At 43.8% G+C, this 23,728-nt stretch overlaps 1 long non-coding RNA gene across 2 annotated transcripts; it reads left to right on the forward strand.

The window, feature by feature from the left end:
• Positions 1–383: 383 nt before the first annotated feature.
• On the forward strand, positions 384–12,345 carry LOC128104061 (uncharacterized). Of its 2 annotated transcripts, none has more exons than XR_008215853.1 (3): positions 384–471; positions 7,426–7,526; positions 12,129–12,345. It is a non-coding gene; the product is annotated as an uncharacterized LOC128104061 (long non-coding RNA). The 2 variants fall into 2 exon arrangements; XR_008215855.1 differs by lacking the exon at positions 384–471 and adding an exon at positions 6,910–7,352 and having other exon boundaries at positions 7,447–7,526.
• The last annotated feature ends 11,383 nt before the right edge of the window (positions 12,346–23,728 follow it).

Here is a 23,728-nt window from a genome sequence, read left to right on the forward strand (position 1 = left end):
CTTAGAGTGCCTGCTTCTAGGCAGGGGCTGGGCTTTTCCAGGGAGTCCCAATTGTTTTTCTGCACTTCATGCAGAGCAGTGGGAAGTGAACTGCTGGACAAGGGGGCTCTTAGCGCCCAAAGTGGCACTTGGTCCTACCTCTTGATTTTGCAAAGGAAGTCAAAGCCCAATGAAAACAAGCCAACTGCTTGAGGACACACTGCAAAGTTGAGTCTTGACCCCAGCTCCAGGTATCCTGACATGCATAGTGCCAGGGCTATACATATATATATGGAGACATAAGAGGCCTGTGCAGCAGCTGGTTGAAGAGGCTGTGCTTTTTCTCTTGGGCCTACATGCTCCTCCTTCTTTTCTTATGAAACATGGTTTCTTTCCACTGTAGGTGTCCTTGGGCTGGGGAACGGCTTGCTGTGGACATCACTGTCAGTATCCGCCCAGCAGAGTCCATTCAGAGAGACAGGCTCCTTGGAGGTGAGTGAAGAGTGTTGCCCTCCTGTCAGAGAGGATGAGGGCTGGCCTGGTGATCAGTGGTTCTGAGGGTGACATCTGAGTGAAGCAGCTAGTGAGGGCTGGGCCCTGGGAGTCACATGGGTTGATTCTTCCAGTCAGCCTGCAGAGAACCTGCTGAGTGTGTGTGCGCGCACGCGTGTGCGCGCGTGTACACTGACTAGAGGACTGCCCCTGGGATGGTAAGAATGATTTCTTTGCTTCTCTAAAGGGAATGATATTGGGTGTCTCTGCATCTTCTGCTGTTTGGTTTCAGCTCCTACCCCTGATGCCTGGTCCTCAGGCCACTGTGTTTCCGCTCTTGGGAAGAAGTGTACTGAGGACTCATGGATATACTTTCAGTTGTACAGCTGAGGGCTTAATAGAGAGTGCACAGATGTGTTCAAATCCCAGCTCTGCCTCTCTCTAGTCACCGTGGGCCACTCATCTACTCTTCCATGCCCCAGACTTCTCCTCTCTGTCACAGGACTGTGGTAAGAGGATGAGATGACAGAGCAGGATGAGATGAGTAAAGTATTCTCTATGTGTTAGTCCTCATGCATGTAAGCTGATTCAACGCTAGTCTGTAGCCCTCAACAAACCTGATCATTTTCAGATATGACAAATAAAGAATATACTTTGTTAGGGCTGGAGCGATGGCTCAGTGGTTACGAGTACTGGCTGTTCTTCCAGAGGACCTGGGTTCAATTCCCAGCACCCATATGGCAGCTCACAACTATTTGTAATTCCAGTTCCAGAGTTCTAATACCCTCATACAGACATACATACAGGTAAACCACCCTTGCACATAAAATAAAATATATTTAAAAAATAATACACTCCGTTGTCTTTATAGATTATAATTCCATTGTGTATATGTGCTACATTTCCGTTCGTGTGTTGATGGACATTTTAGACCGTTTCCAGTTCCTTGCTATTGTGAACAGAGTAACAAAACCCACGGATGAGCAGGTGTCTTCACTGTAGAATATAGAGTCCTTTGGGTGTATGCCCAGGATTGATACCACTGGCTCATATGGTAGCTCTATTTTAATTTTTTCAATTTCCAAAATAGTTGCACCAGTTTGTACTTTGATCAGCAGTAAATATGGGCGCCTCTTTCTCTACATCCTTGCCAGCATTTGTTGCCATTTATCTTCTTGATGGTAATCATTCTGACTGGGGTGAGATGGAATTTCAAAATAGTATGAATTTGCATTTCCCTGACGGCTGTTAAAAACGTTTATTAGCCGTTTGTAGTTGATCTTTTCAGAATCATCTGTTCATTCCATTAGCCAGTTTATCAATTGGGAGTTTTGGATTTTTTGTGTCTAATATTTGCAGTTCTTTATATATTCTAGAGATTAATCCCATGGCTGACGACGTATAGTTATCAAAAACTTTCTCAAATTCTGTAGGGTGGCTGGGATGAGTTAGAGGGAGGAGTCAGGATGAATATGATTAAAATTACACTGTGTGAAATTCCCAAAGAACTAAGAAAAGTGCTATATATATATATATTCTCTTTTTAAGGTAAGGTGTGATGTGCATTTGACTAGACGTGACTCTTCAGGAAAACTTCTTGAATGTGCTGTATCTGTTTTCTCATCTAAAAATTAGCGATGATAAGTATCCATATCCTCCATGAGACCTAAGGCTTAGCTCAGGGACAGCAGTGGGGCAGTCCTTGTGCCCAAGAGGTGCCCAAGAAGTATAAGCTGCTCTTACTTTGTAGTTTGAGTGTGAGACGGAATAAGCCTGAAGTGGCAGCTCTGTGCCTTGTGAGATGTGACCATCTGGGTTGTTAATCTCAGCCAGCCTCAGTTTCCTGACTGTTGAACATAATGTTCATTATGCTGTCTCAGACCTGGTGGGACTGAATGACAGACAGTGTGTGGAGTGGGGGGTGCAATTTCTGGCCTGTAGCAAGCTCTCAAGGAGTCTTTCTGCTATACTTTGTGGGCTTCTCACTATCCTCGGAGATCGGCTTTTGGCTCTTATCTCTCCTACCTCTTGCTGTCCCATCCTACTCACAGTGATGGATGCCTGAGAAAACAGGACCAGGGAACACCTAGAGCTCATGGATCCCCTTTCTTTTCTGCAAGCTTGCAAGCTTGCTTCAAATGCTCTCTCTCTCTCTCTCTCTCTCTCTCTCTCTCTCTCTCTCTCTCTCTCTGTGTGTGTGTGTGTGTGTGTGTGTGTGTGTGTGTGTGAGAGAGAGAGAGAGAGAGAGAGAGAGAGAGAGAGAGAGAGAGAGAGAGAGAGAGAGAGAGGCAGAGGGGGGGAGGTGCGTACACATGGAGAGGCCAGAGAAGACATCAGCTGTCCTGCTCAATCACTCTGTGCCTTCTTTCCTTGAGAGAGAGTCTCTTACTGAACCTCGAGCTATGCTGGCAGCCAGAAATCCCAGCTATCCTCCTGTCTCTGTCACCTACAGCACTAGGGGGTACATATACATGTGCAGACATACACAGCTAGTTGGGTAAGGGCTGGAACTTGAACTCTGATCCTCATGCTTGCTCAGTAAATGCTCTTACCTCCCGAGCCACCTCCCTAGGTCCCTGAAACCCCGTGGTTTTGTTTTTTTAATATTCATTTATTTTTTACTTCATGTGTATGAACATCAGGTTGCATATATGTATGTGCACCATATGCATGCCTGGTCTTAGGGAGGCCAGAAGAGGGATTGAATGGAATCCTCTAGAACTAGAGCTGCAAATAGTTGTGAGCCACCATGTGGGTGTGGATATCGAACTTGGGTCCTCTGCAAGGGCAAACGCTCTTACCCACTGAGCCACTTTCCTAGGCTCCCACAGTCTTATTTTAAATGTCACCATCACCTTACTGGTGTGAAGCTCTTGGTATTTTTCAAGGTGATTTTGTGTCTTTGACACAAGTTGGTCTCACAGCAATCCTATAAGGTAAAGTATATATAACTTTGTTTGACTCCCAAGTGATCAGAAAAACAGTGACTCAGGGATTCAGTGACTGGCCCAAAGTCATCCAGTAAGCTAACTGCGCGTACCCAGGTCCAAATCCATGTCCCCACTCAGGATCCAGGAAGAATAGTAGACCCTTCTTCATTGCTGTATCAAAGACTTCATTATATATGATCTCATCTGTGGGGTAGCTTTTACCATCATCCCCCTGCTGTAGACCCAGAGAGGCTAAGTGACTCGTTCAGAAATGCCCAGCAGATAAATGATGAAAATGATCTTTCGATTCTATAGTCAGTTCTATGGTCTTTCTAACTCTTTTTTTTTAAGAGGCTGGTTGACCATAAAACAAATAAAATACCAGATAAAACAAGAGCCAGCACCTCGGCTCTGACAGTCAGGCCACACCGTAACTTTTTCTGACAACAGCAAGGATCAAGATACCCAACAGGAAGCATGGAAATCTACCAGGCAGCTCCCCACTGAAGGGTGTAATTAGAGAGCTGACAGGCTGTACACGCGACACCATTAATGGGTCCACCTGTGAGGGAGACCTGGCGAGCACAGGTAATTTGGACAGAGTATAGCACTCAAAGGAGACTCAGGTTGCAGGTGCCCAGCCTGACCCTGGGGCCAGCAGCCTCCCCAGGGAACAGGAGGAAGGGCCTGGCCTGGACTCTGCCAGTGACACAAAGCTGTTTGCCGTGGTGCTCACTGCACATTATGCTAAAAGTGTGACAGATTTTTGAGGCAGTCTGAGCGGGAGCCATGGAAACAAGTTAGGGGAGAGGAAAAGCTGATTGCGGCTGCTCCTGTTAGAGAGACAGGGGTGAGTTGCAGGGATGTATGCTCCCTCCTCCACCAGCCTTGGCTTCTGCTTTCATCCCCAACTCCCCCAGCTGCCTGTCTTCATGACCCCTCCCAAGTGCACCAACAAAGGGAGGTGGTAAACATGGGGACAGTGATAGATAAATCGTGGGGTCTTGCAGTCTCCTTTTCTGGGCTCTAACACAGAGCCTGGGCATTGTAAGAACCACCCTTTGCTAAATACTTACCATGTGCTAGGCCCCGTGTGAGCGGTCTCCCTGGCACTGTCTCCAGCTCTCTCACCAGCTCTGAGTACCCTCCTCATGTGTGTGAGAACCCGGGGGCCTGAGGGACTAAGCAACTTGATCAGGCATGCAACTACTGTTGGGGCGTATGGGAATCTAGACCTGCCTTGAAGAGCCATGCTTCATTCACTGCATCACACACACCTCCATGACCCTGCAATCCTCTACAAACGTTGACAAACCTAGTTTTCAACCCAGTCGTTTAGGGCAGAAAAACAGATCCGTGAACTCCTTGTTTCAATATGCACAAGGTCAAGGGGTTTTTCCACAGTGATGTCCTCTCTTCTGAAGAGGGTGGAGACAGCATCCACTCTCCACTTTGAAGCTGCCCTGAGACAGAAGGAATTGATGAGTTACCTTGCAATCAAAGTCCCTTCCTCTCAGAGTCTCTCCCAGCCCCCCTTTTCTCTACGCTTTAGCCATGGCCATCACCATGGTTTCCAGCCTCTTGAGCAGAAAAATCTGTCTCCTCTTCATGTCAAGAGTGCAGGGGAAGGGTGCAGGGTGTGGGGCTGAGAGAGCAGACCGTGGTCAAGCAGGGAGGGGATGGCATTCTGATAAACAGGGGCTCTGAACAGGGCAATGGCTGCCAAGGGCAGACCTAGCTCCAGATTCAGGCAGCTGCTGGATAGTGAGGGGGAAGGGGGTGGTCCAGGAGCTTGAATCCAACCCAGGAAGACACCGTACAGATGGGAAACCCCAGAGAGGTGCATTCAGTGACCAGTGAGGGACTGAACAAGTAGGACTGTAATGCTTTGTGTAGGAGCACTCTAGGGGGATTAGGGAGATACACTGAGTGGGGGAAGCTTTGAACTATTCTGATTCAACAGAGTCTGGACTTCAAATGATTCTATGTAGGACTGAGTGGAGGTTGCATGGAGTGGTGGTGGTTTGATGAGGAATACATATCCCCTCTAGGCACATGCATTTGAACACTCAGTCCAGGGCTAGTGGCATTCTTTGGGAAGGTTGTGGAACCTTTAGGAGGTGGGGGCCTTGCTAGAGGATGTATGTCATTGGGAGTAGACTTTGAGGTTATAGCCTGGCCTTACTTCCTCTTTTCTCTCTGAATGAAAATGTGGTGAGGCAATTTCCTTGACTTCTATGCCCACCTCACACCCCTGATGCCATCATGCCTTGTCTGCCATGACGGACTGGAAACCAAAGTAAACCCTTTCTCTCCAAAGCTGCAGAAAAGCAACCAATCCAGGCTTCCAGGGTAGGAGACAAAGATCTCCAGACCAATGTTCCCTAGGGGATGGGATGTGCCTTGGGTCCCATGAAGCAGAATAAAGGACCAAAATCATTTTAGGTTATATTATCATGTTAGGTTAATATATCATGTTACTTATATTTCTCTGGGAGTGAGGTTGGAAAGAATTCATGAAGAATCCCTCATTTGTAAACTCAAGTTAAAACATGCCCCCGGGAGTTAGGGCAGATGAGAGAACTCAGAGAGTGTTGTGACTATCTAGGACTGATGTGCGGGATCTCTTCTCTCTTATGAGGAGAGGCAAAGCTCTCTACCTAAGCCTTGGCCAGTGTTAGCGCATGCACACCCCCGTTCCTGTGCCATCGCATGGCTTCGCTCTCCGTTGGGTCCCATTTACACCAGCGCTCTCTAGACAAGCTTTCCCCGTGGTGATATACAGGCTGTCTGTAGAGGCTTACTCCCATCTGGAGAGTAAGACAGACAGACAGTGAGCCAGATAACACCTACAAATGCCAGATTATATTGATGGGAAGTGTTGAGACTTCATGAGACAAGGTATTCCATGAATACATGGCAGGCAGGTATGATCTAACTCCTGGACCACAGATGGTGTTCAGTGATCAACTTATTAGCAAGTCCAATGATACTTGACAGTCATGAGGTAACAGTCTCCCCTGAAAAGGTGCTTCAAGGGACGTTCTTGGGTGCAGATGGACTCAAACAGAATGGTGCATCACGGACTGACGGGAGAACGCATGGCAGACCATTTGATGTGTCTAGACCGCTTGCCTGTGGTCTACCATTCACAAGGCTCCTGTTTTGATTCTGAGAACTACAAAATCAAATCAAAACAAACAAAACTTACAGTGTGCTTGAATTCACAGAACAAAAGCATTTAGGAAGGTCATTTTGGGGGCTCTTTACCCTGAATGCTTTTCTTTACCACATGATTTGCCACTGTCCTTTATTAGAACATTCAAATTGCACTACTTTTTGGTGATGTCTTCCCAAATTCTCCATCGCATCCCAACTGACTCATGTTATAATCAACATTAAGTAGGCTATGCCCACACTGTGGCTCTCACACGTGGGCTGGGGTTTAGTTTTGTGTGTGTTTTCCTTCCTCTCTCAGGAGTGAGGCAAGCAAGGGACTGGGCAGAATACAAAATGATTTATCTCATGCTCTTTATCTTGCTCGCCCCTCCCCTCTGCATAGCCTAGTGTGTGAAGAAGAAAGGGAAGAAACAAAGGAAGAGGAAGGGCAAGAGAGGAAAGTCGGAAGGGAGGATTGGTGAACAGATACAGGGACAGGCACATGGACGGATGATGAGTGGGTTGATGGGGTGGGTGGGTAGACAGGTGGATGGATGGGGGATGGATAGGTGAGTAGGTGGAATAATGATGAGTGGGTGGATGGATGGATGGGTGGACAGATGCCTCTGAAGTTATATGAAGACACAATTTGAGAGGCAGCAAGGTGTCATTGAAGGAGCAGTGGATGAAAACTAAGAAGTCCTGGGTTTGGGATCTGAATGAACCAAGAAGAGTTGTACTACTATCTGCATTTTTCTTGAACCTCTGTTTCCCAATTTTCCAATGGATGAAGTAAGAAAATCGAATTGTTTGATTTCTCAGGCCCCATCACACTCCGTATTTCTATGCATTCTCGTTCTCACAGGGAATGATGTCATTCTCTTAGGTGGAAGTGATGTCCCAGCAGATGTTCACGGGCTCCCAACAGAAGGCTAGCAGCAGCATGGTGCTATAAGTTATACAAAGGTAAGAAGAGGGCATGCCCCTTGCTTTCAGTGGAATTACTGTTTGTTTAGAGAGGTAAGATTGGGCAACCGTCCAGGTCAGGAACAACTGCTTTTACCAGCTTCCTTCACTCTCAGATGCTACGATAAATGCCATTTTGACCCAGTATGCACAGCTACCCCACTTCCTTAAGCAAAGCTCGGGCTTCTTCCAGCTCAGTGCCTCTGTACCAAAGATTCTGCTGTGCTTGGGAGATGTCTCTAACCTCTGAGGACCTGTCCTGGTTGCTTAGTCTATAATCTAAACTGACAACAGACTTTCTGTTTTAAAATAAAGCCCTATCATTTTCATCCTCTGGGCTCCGCTACTCCCCTCCTCTCCCCCTCCCTCCCCCAGCTTCATCATCCCTCTTCCGAAGTTGAAAGTGAGTCTTATTAAGTGGTGCTGTGTCATACACTGTTGAGTTGTGTCAGCTGGAAATGGAACATGATTAAGTATATAAAGGAGCCCCAGCTTTGCCTGCCACAACATTACACAACAGAAGCCTTGGCAACCTGAGAACATCTATTCTCTTTCTTTTCCTTCCTGGTGAGCGCTGTGACCTGACTCTCACTTTGTGGGTCCTGATGCTGGACCCAGCTGCCTTTGGAAGAGGTGTGCCTGGGCAGCACATTGATATAAGAATAGCCCCATTATACGAGTGCCTTGAGATCAAGTGGAGCTCATACAGAAACAGGCCTGCAGGACTTCCCCAGATATTTGCCGAGCCCAGAAGAGTCTAAAGCATCCGGATAGTGTGTTCTTGAGGGCACTAGGGCCAGTGCATTGTCATGGCACCCTCTGGCTGGGCCATCTCTTCCTTTCACTTTCTTTACAGACTCTGCAGGAGCATTCTGTTTTCGGATGAATCCTCCTAAACGGCAGCCCTCACCTGAAATGCTTTAGGGACTGATCTTTCTTGAATGCTGGCTTCACCCCAATTAGCTGGCTTGAGCTCTATAGAAGGCTAAATATTCAGGGTGGAAGGACTTCAAGACAAATACAATGAGAAACATATGAGAATCCACGACATTTCATTGCAGCCTTGCACCACCCACCCCTCTACCTATTTCTAACTTATTATACTTTTCTGTCTCTTGTCTTTGTACTCACTCCTCTGGTCAAATCATGCCCTGTATTGCTGTTGTGGGGTATCTGACACCTCCATCTTACCCTCATTCTAGTGCTGACCCTGGACCTCACACCTTGGTCTATGTCTGGACTTTTATGCACGTGCATGTATACACATGTCCCTGTATGAACAGGTATGTGTGTATGTTTCTATGGAAGGGTGTATGTCTGTGTGCATGTGCAAGTGTGTGTGCACACGTGCATAGGTCAGCATTCAGTCTCAGGCAGTAGTCCACAGGAGCCGTCCACTTGGTTTTTTGAGACCCAGGGCTTCTTAATTAGCCTAGGCCAGCTGGTCAGGCAACGCCTGGGATCCTCTGTCTCTTGCTCTCCAGTACTGGGCCTGTGAACACTCCACTGGACCTGCCTTTTTAACATGGATTCCAGGGCTTGAACTGAGGTTCTCTTGCAAGCACTCTGCTGACTGAATTACCTTGTCCCAGTCTCCTATGTTTGGACTTTTAAGCCTCTAACTTGTTTCAGTCGATAGCACCTCGATTCAGTATACTACCTCTGGATCCAGTAGCTGTCCCATCTTGAAACGAAACTGGGACGTGGCAGTTGGCATAAAACCTCTGTTTCCCATCTTATTCCTTCTCTTTCACGCCACAGCAACCTCTGCTTTGACTGGAGTTCGGGATTTTGAGCCATGGCAAAGGGTCATTTGCATCATGGCTCTCCTCAGGGAGACATGACAGTCTCATCTCTCTGTGACCTTGAGCAGAGGATGCAGTGTCCCCAAGGTCCCCAGTACTTTGCCAAGTCTCAGACGCTGATTTTCAAAATGCCTGCTGGGTACCTCTGCCGCAGATCTGTTCTCGCATCCCCCTTCCTTATTGCTCCCGTTCAATCAACGCCAAGTGCTCCGGCTTCTACTGTCTAAATACCTCTTAAATCAATCACCGCTGAACGGGCTCCGCAGCCACAGCCTTAGCTCAGGCTTGACATCCCTTCTTGGGATTATTGCCTCTCAGCCTCCTAGCCGCTCTCCCTGCCATTGTCTTCCTCGGCTTCTTTCAACACCCACCTACCCCTGCCATAGCTCTCTTTCTCAGAAACACACCTGCTATTGCTTGGAGGGAAAACGTCCAGCGGATCTCCATCATCTTTAGTGTGGTGTACAAGGGCTGTCACAGTTTGGCCCTGTTTTCCTGGAGCTGTCTCCTGGCACACCCCCGTCCCATTCTACACTCCAGCCATGCTGAACTAACGTTACACCCATGTCTTGACAAGCTGTTTTTACCCACGCCTCTATGGCTTCTGTATAGACTTTGCCCTCAAACTGGAACACCCTCCTTGCCTTTCTAGCTCCCTACCTGGGCAACACCCCATTCTCCAGATGAGGCTGAACTGCCCCCCCCTCTTCCATGAAAGGCCCCCTGACTCTGTGGGAGGGGGTCAGCCTCCCTCCCTCTGCTCCTCCCACATTGTTCTCTCCATCGTCCACCCGATGGATTTACTTTGTTCTAATAATTTGCACATATGCGCCTCTCCCTCATCAAATAAAGACCTCCCCGAGTGCAGGAACTCAGCTCCTGGCACAGTGTCTGGCATAGACTGTAGGTGTTCGATAACCATGACTGACTGAATGCAGGACGTTTGCTAGATGAGCTGGAAGGGTTTGTGGGGAAGCATGCCGAGCTGAGAGGAGACAGAAAGGACAGCTTTTGTGTCCCCCACAATGTCCCTACTGGTTATCTAGCACGGATTTTCAGGGACACTCCTAATGTAAAATATTTATTCATGCTTCCTTTTCATGTACACCTATCCACAAGTCAGATAAAATCCTTTGTCTAGCCACGTGTTTCTGGCTCAGCTTTAGATAGCAGCCTAGTGATAACCAATGGAGGATCTGAGCTGCTACAAATCAGTTCTGTGCCTCTCCCCGATGCCTTCTCTTTTGCTTCTTTCTCCCTCTCCAAGCCTCTGTTCCATTTTGCAGAGCTCTGTGGGTGCCCAGGACATTAGGATTGGAGTTTTGAGTGATTCTGGGTTGAAGATATGATCTGAAGCACCACAGCCCATGAGGATCCTTATTGGTTAATCTTAGTGGCTGGGGTGGCCAAGAGAAAAACCCACATGTGCTTTTGTGAGCAGGCTCTCACCTCTGCAGCCCCAGGGGATTTGGCATTTAGCTGGCTTCTATTTGGCTTGCAATGTTTTTGTCCAATTCTAATACATGGGCTTTATGTGTTTAGCTTGTGTACAAAGTTTATGCTCATAAATGGCTTATATTCTGTCCAGAGGGACTCTGAGTCCTGGGCTAGAGCCTGTGAACAGAGTGTAATGTAATTCTGGTGTTTTATTAACCATAATAACCAGAAGTCTCCAGCCACTAATATATCTGCATAGAGGTTTGTCTGGATTTCCAATTATTTTCACTTTCAGCACAAACTGGACAGAAAATTCATTTCAATGCAGTTGAGCCTTTTATTCGTCCTAAGCTTAGATTAAGTCATCTGCCATGTGAACCGTGAGTCCAAGGGCAGTGAGAGTAAGTGCCTGGGCTCCTCTCCCTGGCACCGTGGGAGGTCCCTAGGGCCATGTGGGTTGCATAGGCTTAGAGGAGTTATTTTTCCATTTTCTACCACCTCTGAAACTGACATTCTTAGTACCCAGCTTCTGTCCTAGGAACTGAAAAAAAAATCTCAGAGATTTACTTCCAATGTTTAGGCTCACATTGGTGCCTTTTCTTTTATCTTTAAAGTAGAAAACAAAAGCAAAACAAAACGCTCTGTCTAGTGAGGTGAGGGGTGGGTGAGGGGGGTGGGACTCAGTTGGTAAAGCACTCGCCTTTGTGAGCCTGAGGACTGTGGTGCCCAGCACTCAAGGAAAAGTGCTGGCGTGGTGGTGTATGCTTATACAATCTCAGTACTGGGGAAGTAGAGACAAAAGGATCCTTGCACCTCACTGGCTGGCCAGTCTAGCTTAACTGGTGAGCTCCAGGCCAATGAGAGGCCCCATCTCAAAAAGGGTGAACAGGGTTCCTGAGCACGACATCCTTAGGCCTCTCCATGCAAGTGCACTCATGTGAGTGATCACCTCCACACACAAGAACATGCACACAGATGTGCATTGAAACTATCCACCCCTTCAATCAGTGACAAAATTAATTGACTCTCTGGCTGCAGATGACTTTAGACTATGACTTGGGATGTTATTGATTTTTTTTCTCTTCATAAAGCTTTTCTATAAAGTAAAAACCTGAAGACCTTAAGTTACAAAGTTTGAGTTAAATTATGAGCCTTTTAGCTTTGCATTAGAAGTGGTATCTGGAACCTGATTTGCTAGATCAGACCACATTAGTTGTGTTATGTTATTTTCTAAAAACACATTTCAGAGAAATAACTCCAATCTGCGTTGCATTTTATAGAGCAAAATAATTGAATGGCGGCTGTTTGTAATTTTAGCAATCTCTTAACCTTAATCATATTTAATGGCTTTTCTCTTCAGGCTAACAGGAGAGAGAGAGAAAAAGGTTCCAGCTCCCTTGTATAACGGCGTGACAGTAATGCACCCTGGTCCTCGGCAGCACAGTAAATTCCTCCTCTCTGAATTGTTGGTTCGGGACAATCATTCAGCAGGGAATTACTTTCTCATCTATGAAATAAATGAGATGTTAAACTAGTTTTCTGCTTCCTGTGGTACAAATGTATCAGTGTGTAGCCCCGTGCAGAGAGAAAACAAATGCCCAGGGTCTTGGATGCTGTTGGCCAGAAGGGGAGAGGCACTTGGGGTCCCTGGGGTCAGAGATGGAGAGCAAGGCCTGCAGGGAGAGGCTAGCCAAAAGAAACGAGATGATGGGAGAGAGCGGAAGAGTATGCCAGCCGCTAAAAGTGCCAGGATGCAAGCCCCAGAAGCAAAGGGGTCTCAGCAGGGGCTTGCAGACAGGAAAGGGGTTACTTCAGTTTGTGGGGGGTGCTATGCTATCATCTGTCTCCCATGGAAAGGGACAAGCAAATGGGGCAATTGGTGACAGGTGATACTCCAGGGTATTTCTAGGTTAGAGCCCGAAACATATTCCCTCAGGATTCACTGGTTTTAGATCCTCAGTGGGACGTTGGAAGGAGCACTGTCTCCATGTTAGAGATAGTAAAGCTGAGAGCCAGGCAAGGGGGAGAACCAGAGCTACAGTTGGGGTGAAGATGAGATTGAACTCAAGTGCCCCAGGGAGTGTAGGCTATGAATCCCAGCTTCCTGGTTACAGATTGGGGACTGGAGTTCTGCGACTGGAGTGTCTCCTCTCTTGGCTCAATAGCCTCACCTCCAGACATGTATTCATTCACAGAATTCTCCTAAGGGGAGTGTGTAGCCAGATGCTCTTCTCTATACTTCGTTTGATTGTTTTGCCAAAAACTACATATTCCTTTTAGAAACAGGGCTCAGCTCTCTCAGATAACTTGTCTGTCTCTTTATTGGGAAGAGATAGTAAAGAACTAGGCTTTGTCTCTAGATACTTCATCAGCCACAGGTTGGAAGGCTTTCTGAAATCAAAGCAATATTGTTTCTATTCATCATCTGCTATGTATCTTAAACCATGCAATGTACTCTGAGTACGGGATCTTATTTGATCTTTATATGGTAAACCTACCAGTTACCTATTATGTGTCCATTTTATAGGTAGAAATTTTGAGGCTCAAAAAGGGGTAAAGTGGTACACAAACTGTATTCCTAGAACTCAGGAGGTTGAGGTTGGAAGATCACAACTTCAAGGCCAGCCTAGGACATAATAGCACCTTGTCCCCAAAATGAATAAAGACCTATGGCCCAGAAGCTCCTATGCCTCAGCAGTCACTGGGGCTCTGGATCTAAGTCCAGTAAGAGACCCCAGCTTCCTACAAACCTGTACCTGAGCATCCTAGCCATTTCATGTGGTTGCTGTGACCCCAGAAACAGAAGAAACCAGATGCCCTAAACTCTACTCCTTAAGATTGCCCTCAAGTCATCCATCCCTGTAGGGAGCAAGTAAAGTCCTAGGTGAATATGTATTGGTTGATATGGGAATGACCATGGCAAGAACCCTAGTGCCTCAGCCCCATGGGAGTGGCCAAGTCTTCTCTTGGTGAGTCTCAGAGGGAAGGAAAAGCCTTCAGGTCCAAGTACAAATGTGGATAGTATATGTAGGAAATGTCCACTGTGGCTTTCTCTCCTCAATGTTCACAGCCTGAAGAATGATCACCTACAGAGAGTGTTCCTACCAAGGTTAGCTGAACCTGCATCCTTGTTCAGATGTATACCATAAACCCTACATCTTTGTTCAGCTCTGTGCAATAATTACCCTCCCTGTTCAACTGTATAAATAAACATTCTGAGCTTCTTGGGTATTGTGGCTTTTCCATCCAAGAGCTCAGGCCATCTAATCCAGTGGTTCTCAACCTGTAGGTTGTGACCCCATTGTGTGGGGGGGGTCAAATGACCCTTTCACAGGGGTCATATCAGATATTTACATTACGATTCATAACAGTAGCAAAATTACAGTTATAAAGTAGCAATGAAAATAATTTTATGGTTGGGGGTCACCACAACATGAGGAACTATATTAAAGGGTTGCAGCATTAGGAAGGTTGAGAACTACTGCTCTAATCCAGTTTTTGTTTTGAGGTGTGTGTGTGTGTGTGTGTGTGTGTGTGTGTGTGTGTGTGTGTGTGTGTCCTTTCTTCATTCACTCATTGTCTCTAGTCAGGGCTCCTGGACCCAAGCCATGCAAGGATATGGCACAGCCCACCACTGGAAATCCAGCATAGTGGGCTAAAATCTCATATAAATGACAACCAACAACCAAGTCTCAGATGCCCAGGCCCCAATGAAAAAACACAAGCAATAATAATAATAATAATAATAATAATAATAATAATAATAATATGCTCCCTTCCTCAAATCACCAACCCTAAGAAAATCTTCCCCAAGGAGAACAACTTAGATGACATTCAAGACACATAGCTCAAAAGAGCAGATGCAAACATGGTCAGTGAGTTCAAAGGATTCAGAGAGGACACAAAAAGCTCCCAAAGTTCTCAGGACAAGAGCAACTGAAGCCCAAGAAAACACAAACAAGTGGTCAAAAGAAGGAATGAGGACAAGTCAGGGTATGAAAACTGAACTCAATAGAGACAGAAACACTGAAGAAAACATAAACTGAAATGAAACAAGAAATGAAAACCTCAGCAGGTTTAATGAAAAAGGTCAGGGGGAAGTGCCTCACCAACAGAATGGATCACACAGAAGAGAGAATAGGGCTTGAAGGCAAGTAGAAGAATTGAATCACTTGATCAAAGAAATGATAAACTAAAAATCTCACAAATGAGGTATGCATCAGATTTGGGACATAATGGAAAGGCCAAGTTTTATGAACTGTGGGTCTAGAGGATGAAGAATTCTACACCAAAGACATAACAAATATTTTCAATAAAATCATAAAAGAAAATTCACCAAATTTGGAGACAGAAAGGCCATTCAAGAAAATGAGGACTACAAAACATCAAATAGGTAGGATCAGGAAAGAAGCTCCCCCTGGCATATTATGGTTGAAACACTAAAATCACAGACTAAAGAAAAGCATTGAAAACAGCAAGGGTGAAGGGCCAAGTCATACACATAAAGGCAGACCCATCAGAGCACCAGCTGTCTATTTGATGGAAACTTTTTTTTTCTTCCTTTTTTTTTTTTTTTTTTTTTTTTTTTTGTTTTTTTGAGACAAGGTTTTTCTGTGTAGTTTTGATGCCTGTCCTGGATCTTGCTCTGTAGACCAGGCTGGACTCAAACTCACCGAGATCTGCCTGGCTCTGCCTCCTGAGTGCTGGGATTAAAGGCGTGTGCCACCACCGCCCAGCTTGATGAAAACTTTTAAAGCCTGCAGGCTTGAAAAGATGTATTCCATCTTAAAGATCATGATGGTCAAGCCAGACCATTATGCCCAGCAATAGTGTCTATTACAATTGCAAAAAAAGCAGAAACTTTTCCTGATAAAAACAGACTAAAGGAATATAAGGCCACTAAGCCAGTTCTTCAGAGGATATGGAGGGGAAACTTCAGACACAACCAAGAGGCCACAAAGGAAAGGTAAACAATACCAGAACAGTTCATCAGAAGTTATCTAAAAAGACACCACAAAAGACTAGAAGGACAGGAATTACTTACTACACATTGTTTAATAATAACTCTGAAAATGAAAGGTTTTAATTCTCAAAAAAAAAAAAAACTCACAGGAGACCAGGTTGCATTAAAAAACAGTCTCCATTTTTCTTCTGCCTCTAAGAAATACATCTCACCATCAAAGATAGTCCCACCTTAGAGAAAAAAGACAGACGAGGGTGTAGGTGGAGTTTTTTTGTCAGGACTACTGTCTCCCCAATAACTGACATGGAGATGTATCATTAATTATAAATGCTTGGAGGGTAGCTTAGGCTTGTTACTAACTAGATCTTTAAACTTAAATTATCCCATATTTCTTGTCTACACTCTACCACATGGTACTACCTTCTTTCAGCATGGCATGTTCATCTCTTGTTTCCTCTGCCTCTGGCTGGCAACTCTGTCCTCCTTCTTCCCTTGTGCTCTCTTTTTGTCTGCAAGTCCTGCCTAACCTCTCCCTGCCTAGCTATTGACCATTTAACCCTTTATTAAACCAATAAGAGCAAAAAAATATTCACAGTGTATGAAAAGATCGTTCCACAACACAAGTATAACCAAGCAAATGCAACTAAAAAACAGGCAGACATATTTAGTCTAATACTTGACAAAACAGACTTCAAAAAAAACTAATGAGATATTTATAAAAAAAATTTGCTTTATACTCATTAAAAGAACAGTCCATCAAGGAGGTATTCCCATTCTAAACATCTATGCACCAAACACAGGTGCATCTAATTTCATAAAATAAATACTACTAGTTGTAAAGCAGCAGATTAACCTCAACACAGTAACAGTGGGTGACTTCAGCATCCCATTATTACCAATCCACAGGTCACCTTGACAAAAACTAAACAGAGAAACACTGGAGTTAATTACAGCATAAATCAAATGGACCTAATAGGCATCTACAGAGCATTCTACCCAAACACCAAAGAATACAGATTCTTCCCATAGACCATGGAACTTCCTTCAAAATAGATGACATATTAGGACACAAAGCAAGCTTCAACAATTACATGAAAATTAAAATTACATCTTGTATTCAATTTGACCCTAGTGGAAGAAAACTGTAGATCAACAGCAAAAGAAACTACAGAAATCACACCAAATCATAGAAATTAACAACACATTATTGAACAATGAATGATTCACTGGAGAAATTAAGGATGGAGGAAAGAAATTCCTAGAATTCAATGAAAATGAAAGTATAACATCAAAATGTATGGGGCACAATGAAGTACTATGTGCCTACATTAAAAAAAAATCAGTGAGATCTTAAACAAGTAACTTAATGACACACATTAGGGTCTTGGAAAAACAGGAATAAACCAATCCCAAAAGTAGTAGATGGGGAAAATAATTAAGATCAAGGCAAAAATTAATGAAATACAAACAAGTAATACAAAGTATCAATGAAATGAAAAGTTGATTCTCTGAAAGGATAAACCTTTACCCAAATTAATCAAAAGAAACAGAAAGAGAACACAGTCAATAATATTAGTAATGAAAATAGAGATATTACAATAGACACCAAAAAAATGTAGAAAATCACATGTAAATACCTTAAAAACCTATATTCCACTGAATTGGAGAAGTGAATCCAAAAGAAATGGATGAATTTCTAGGTGCACTTGATCTTCTGAAATTAAACTAAGGAAATATTTAGACAGATCTATAACTAGTAATGAAATTGAAGCATCAATAAAAAACTTCCTAAGAAAAACCCAGGATTAATCATCTAATGATGCCCATCAAGGCCTTGGAAAAAGAGGAATAAACCAATTCACAAAGCAGTAGATGAGGAAAATAATTAAGGTCAAGGCAGAAATTAATGAAATACAAACAAAAAAGTCATAAGATTAATGAAATGAAAAGTTGATTCTTTGCAAGGATAAACTAGACTGGCAACCCTTAGGTAAATTAGAATTCAATGCAGAATTCTACCAGACCTCCAAAGAGGAACAAATACCAACACTGTCCAAATTATTTCATAAAAACTTAATGACACACAGGCAAAAATTGTGATGGTCAGTCATTTCTAAACAAAATAATGGAATATATTCAAATAGCCATTGAAAAGAAGATGTCAATTTTTCTCCTTATAAATAGTTTTAAGGATTTTTTTCTTGGCTTCTCTTACTGCTATGTTTCTATTACTTACTTTGTTTGAGATTCTCTTTTTATGAGGCCAGCATTACTCTCATAAAGATAAAAAAAACACAAAAATTACAGATTGATTTCCCTGATGAACATAGATTTTTTTTTTAAAGTCTTGCAAATATACTTTTCAACAAGGTTGATGACCTGAGTTCAATCCCTAGATGGGGAACACTGACTTCTGTAAATTTTTCCCCGACCTGTTTACTTACTTACCCACCTAACTACACACACACACACACATACACACACACACACACACACACAGAGAGAGAGAGAGAGAGAGAGAGAGAGAGAGAGAGAGAGAGAGAGAGAGAGAGAGAAGAGAGAGAGAGACTTACAGACAGACAGACAAACAGAGATAGAGAAACAGAGGCTAAATATAGAAATAAAATGTAATAAAAATACTACTACTGATGTTCAGGCCAGAGCTGCAGCCAAGGGCCATGTCTGGGGCCCGTGGCGCTGCCACAGTCAAGGTCTGTGTTGATGTCCATGGATTACTACCAAAGGTAGTGCAGATGCCCAGGGTCTGGGCTACCAACAAATCAACAAAATATATATTAAAAATTACTACAAACTGAATTCAGGATTGTATTAAAAACGTCATCTGTCATGATAAATTGCTTTTGTTCCAGAGATGATTCAACATTTGTAAACCAATAAATGCAATTCATCACCTATGAACTCAATGACAGAAATCGCATGATCATCTAGAAAATGCAGAGAGGGACTTTGACAAAAATCCAACATCCTTTCTTGACGTCCATCGTGGAGAAGCTTGGGATGGAGGTGCATGTGTCAACATAATAAAGGCAATATGTGACAAACCTGTAGCTAATGTCATGCTAAATGAAAAAATAAAATCTCCAAAACTCCTTCTAAGATCAGGAGCCAAACAGGGGTGTCCACACTCTCCATTTCTCTTCAATGTAATAATTGAAGTCTTAGCTAAAACAATAAGACAAGAGAATGAAATAAAAGGGGGTACAGAGATGAAGAGGTCAAAATGTCCCGATTTGAAAATGATATGATTTTATACATAACAGATCCTAAGGACTCCACCCAAGAACAAAACCTGTTAGAGCTGATCAACACTTTGTGCAAATGGACAGGTACAAAACAAAATATAAAGTATTTATGAAAAACCTTATGAAGGAAACAAAAGTCCTCTACAACAAAAGTTATTAAGATAAGAAATAAAGAAATTAATGAAGATACCTGAAAAGGGAAGGCCTTCCACGTTTATGAATCAGAAGACTAAATATTGTGAAAATGACCACCCTATCAAAAGTAATCTGCAGATCAATACAATCCCAATCAAAATTCCAGAACTGTTCCTCACATACACATAAAAAATAATCTCAGCTGGGCATGGTGGTACTTGCCTTTAATCCTAAAACTAGGGAGGCAGAGACAGGTGAATCTCTGTAAGTTTGAGGCCAACCAGGACGACATCATGAGATATCACCATATATGATTTCAAATTATGTTACAAAACAAAACACATAGGTCAGTAGAACGGAATAGAAGACTCAGATATAAATCCACACACATAAGCTGTCTGCTTTTTGATAAGGATGCCAATAATATATGCTAGAGAAAGGGAAGCATCTTCAACAGATGATGCTGGGGGCTTGGATGCATGAAGAAAAATGAGACTAGATCCCTACCTCTCACCTTTCACAAAACTCCACTCAGATGGATCAACGACTTTAATGGAAGATACTCTGAAAACTGCTCAAGGAAATCCACTTCGACCTATAGGCATAGGTCTTTCTGAATAGGACTTTATTTGTGCAGGAAATAAGACCAACAACATCCAATGGGGTCTCACGGTGTGGAAAAAAAAGGAAAATGTCACTACAGTGAAGAGGCAGCCAACAGAAAGGTAGAAAATCTTTACTGATGATGCAGTGGACAACAGATTAGTGCCAAGGATGTGCAAAGACATAAAAAAAAAATGTGGACTTTAAGAAAGCAGCCCAATTTAAAAAGCAGTCTATGGATCTGAAGCAAAGTTCTCAAAAGAAGTAATGCACATGGCTAGGAAACACTGAGAAAGTGTTCACCACAATCAGCCATCAGGGAAATGCAGATCAAAACTATGCTGATTCCACCTCACCCTAGTCAAAATGGCCGCCATTGAGACTATAAATGACCACAAATGCTGGCATGTGAGGCAAGTGTAACCCTTACATCATTGGTGGGTTTGGAAACTAGTGTAGTCATTTTGAAAATCAATCTGGGGGTTTATTAAAAACAAACAACTGTAAAGAAAACTACAGTGTGATCCAGATGTACAACTGCTAGGCATATACACAAAGGACTCTACACTATTCTACAGAAATACTTAGACAATCATGTTCATTGCTGCTCTATTCACAATAGCCAGGAAACAGAAGTAGCCTAGATATCCATCAACTGATGAATGGGTAATGACATGTACATCTATGCAATGGAATTTGATTCAGCTATTAAAAAAGCAAAGTTAGGAAATTTGCAGGTGAATGAAAAATGGTGAAAAATTATACTGAATGAGCTAACCCAGACCTAGAAGGACAAATACCGTGTGCTCTCCTTCATATGGGTTTCTGTGGTTACTAGCACTGGGCCTACACAAGACTAGCCCTGTCAACAGTCATGGATTGGAAAAGGGCTTTGGGGCCTCACCCCTCACTGCTAAAGTACAGGCTATAGATAGTTACTGTCTTCAATTGTGTACCCTCTGCTGAGCCCATCAGGCTTCAGCAGATAGTTCCAAATCCATGGTCACACAAACGGCCCTGGTTAAACTCAGCGGGGCACAAAACCAAACAAATAGCAATTTGAAAGAGATTTGTAGAGAAAAGATAGGGTAGGTGGGAGCATGAAAGAGACTTAAAAAGGGGTAGGAGATGAGAATAATCAGTATTATGACACATGTGTATGAAATTGTCATAGAGCAAATCTAAATAAAAAAAATAAGCGAATAAAACCTGAGAAATAAAACAAAAACCAATCCCATCATAGTTGGGTAGCTTAGAGAGTATGATTAATTTAGAAAAAAAGTTATACCTAAGATAAGTGACAAGGTTGGAATTTAAGCTCACCTCATTGTGCTTAAATATCACTTCTACTGGGAAAACCTTGCCAGCTTCCCAGTCTAGTGAGAATCCTTCTCATGGCGGCCTGTTCTGTACTGTTTGTGCAGTAATTTCACATTTTCCTGGAGACTGTAAGCTCTTCATGGAAAAGGACTATGTCTTTTTTTGGTCACATTCCTGAGGAATCTTTGATGAGCATGAAATGGATGAATGCACACTTTGCTTACTAAGCCCAGGGAGGTACCAGACCAACCTGTATGGGCCTCAGGGAGAAAGGACTATGTCTTTTTTGGTCACATTCCTGAGGAATCTTTGATGAGCATGAAATGGATGAATGTACTCTTTGCTTACTAAGCCCAGGGAGGTACCAGACCAGCCTGTATGGGCCTCAGGGGAGGGGCAGACCTGGTGCCTGACTGTCTATGTGCCTACACTCTAATCCAAACCAAAGTCCTGAGTTTTGTTTTTTTTTTAAGAACCCGTATCTTGGACTAGGAAGACGGTTGCTGACATATTCAAGCTTAGTATAGTCCAGGATGCAGCTCCAGCGAAGGAAGTGTTCACAGATTGCGAAGCCTTTGTGTGTCGTTACTAATTAGAAAATTGCCTTTGGAATTGAAATATGTTTCACAGTGAATTTACTGAGCTCCTTGCCGAGGTGCGATTCTCTTGTGCCTGTTGTGAGACAATCCCACTCCAAGGTGGCATATGGAGATGCCCACAGCTCTGCAAATTAAAGAATCATTGGTGTTTCAAGAAGCAGGCTGGCTTCTTGAGGGCCGGCAGTGAGCCAGGCTGACCCAGGTTCGGAGTCTGGCTCCGGCTGTGCAGAGGGGCAGCAGCTGGCTTCTACCAGATTGCCCCTTTAGTTCAAGGCTCTTTCCTTTGCTTCTCTGTTTCTGGCCCAGGGCTCACTGTGAGTCCTGGAAGTGTCATCTAGGAGCTTGATCTGCAGTTTACTCTTTAGCCAACAGCTGAGTTGAAAAATCACATCTTTCCTTGTTCAGAATAGTACTGGCCACACCATTAATTGAGATAGTACTCTGGGCATTATTCTAGAATCATTTCTAAATGAGTGTGGCTGTATCTGAGACTTGGAGTCACCTTTTTTATTTTTTTTTATAATTTGTATAAACAGAAAATGGGGAAAGGTTGGGAATATGCACCAAGAATTATCACTAAGTCATGGCTGGAAATAATTTTTGAGCTATTGGTCTGTGTCACCGAGCCTAGGAAAGGCACGGGGGCACATCTTTGTGGCTGATAGCTGGTCATCCAAGAAGGCAGCACATATGAGTTCGCTTCCTAATGTGACCGCTATCACCACGGCACATATCATATTTTACCTTATTTCATTTTCCAATCAGCCCTCTGCCTACAGGTGGTAGTTTGGGTGTAAAACATTCCGCATAGGCTCATGCATTTGACCACTTGGCCACCAGTTGGCGGTATTGCTTTGGAAGGTGGTGGAACCTTAAGAAGGTGAAGCCTTGTTGAAGGAAGTGGAGCACTGAGGGATGGGTCTTGAGGTTTTCACAGGTTGGTCCCACTGCCTATCTGTTCTCTGCTTCCTGGTGAGTAATGCACTGTGAATAGCCAATTTTTTTTTTTAACGATTTATTTATTTGTGTTGGTGTTTGCCTACATTTGTGTCTGTGTAAGGGTGTTGCATCCCCTGGAGCTGGAGTTACAGACAGCTGTGAGCTGCCACGTGGGTGTTGGAAATTGAACCTGGGTCCTTTGGAAAAGCAGCCAGTGCTCTTAATCGCTGAGCCATCTCTCCAGCCCCTGTGAACGGCCAATCTTAGGCTTTTGGCCACCATGCATTCGCTGCCATGACTGACTCCATTCCCTCTAGCTGGGTCAAAATAAACCTTCCATCCTTTCGGTTTTTATTGCCAGGTATTTGGTCTCAGGAAGAAGGAAAATAACGAACACTCTACAAGTGAGGGGGGATGTCTTGGGGTGGTTAATTACCAGGTTCACACAGCTTGTCTGGCAAACAGCTTTGCTACTGAGACTACACTTTCTGCAAACCCGTGTTCTTTCCACAATGAGAAAGGACCACAGAGAACACGGTGAGAAAGCCCGGGAAAAGGCTGTGAGAGGAGATGCTGTAGAGCAGCCGACAGAACTGGTGTCTTCTCAGGACTCCCAACTGGACCGAGCCACCACCTGGTCACCGGAGTTCCTCACCTCTTCTGTACCTTTTTATTACCTTTCCCATCACATTCTTGTTAATAAGTGTTTGGTGGATAAGCATGTGGGAATGTCATGGATTACCACAACACCATCTTCAGAGGCTTCTCCATGAGAAGGTGGGGAGGAGGGTGGTTCTAGGCAGCCTATGGGTTTCCTGTGGCTGCTATAGCAAAGGACCACAATCTGGGTGGCTTAAATGAATGGAAACATTCCATTACCACAATGCTGGAAGTTGAGAGTCCAGAATCTTGTTCCTCTGGACTCTAGGTGGAACTCATCTTTGTCCTTTTCTGGATGCTCATGATGGCCAGTTCCTGGTTTGCAGCCACATCACTCCTAGAGGGTCCTGAGTGTTTCTGTCACTCTCTAGTGGTCCTCTTTTTAAAAAAAACTATTTTCTTTTCTCTTTAATCTTTTTTTTAAGATTCGTTTATTTATTATGTATACAGTGTTCTGTTTGCATGTATCCCTGCAGGC

This window comes from Peromyscus californicus, unplaced genomic scaffold (assembly GCF_007827085.1).
Source record: "Peromyscus californicus insignis strain IS unplaced genomic scaffold, ASM782708v3 Scaffold_11__1_contigs__length_118956290, whole genome shotgun sequence".
Taxonomy (NCBI): Eukaryota; Metazoa; Chordata; class Mammalia; order Rodentia; family Cricetidae; genus Peromyscus; species Peromyscus californicus.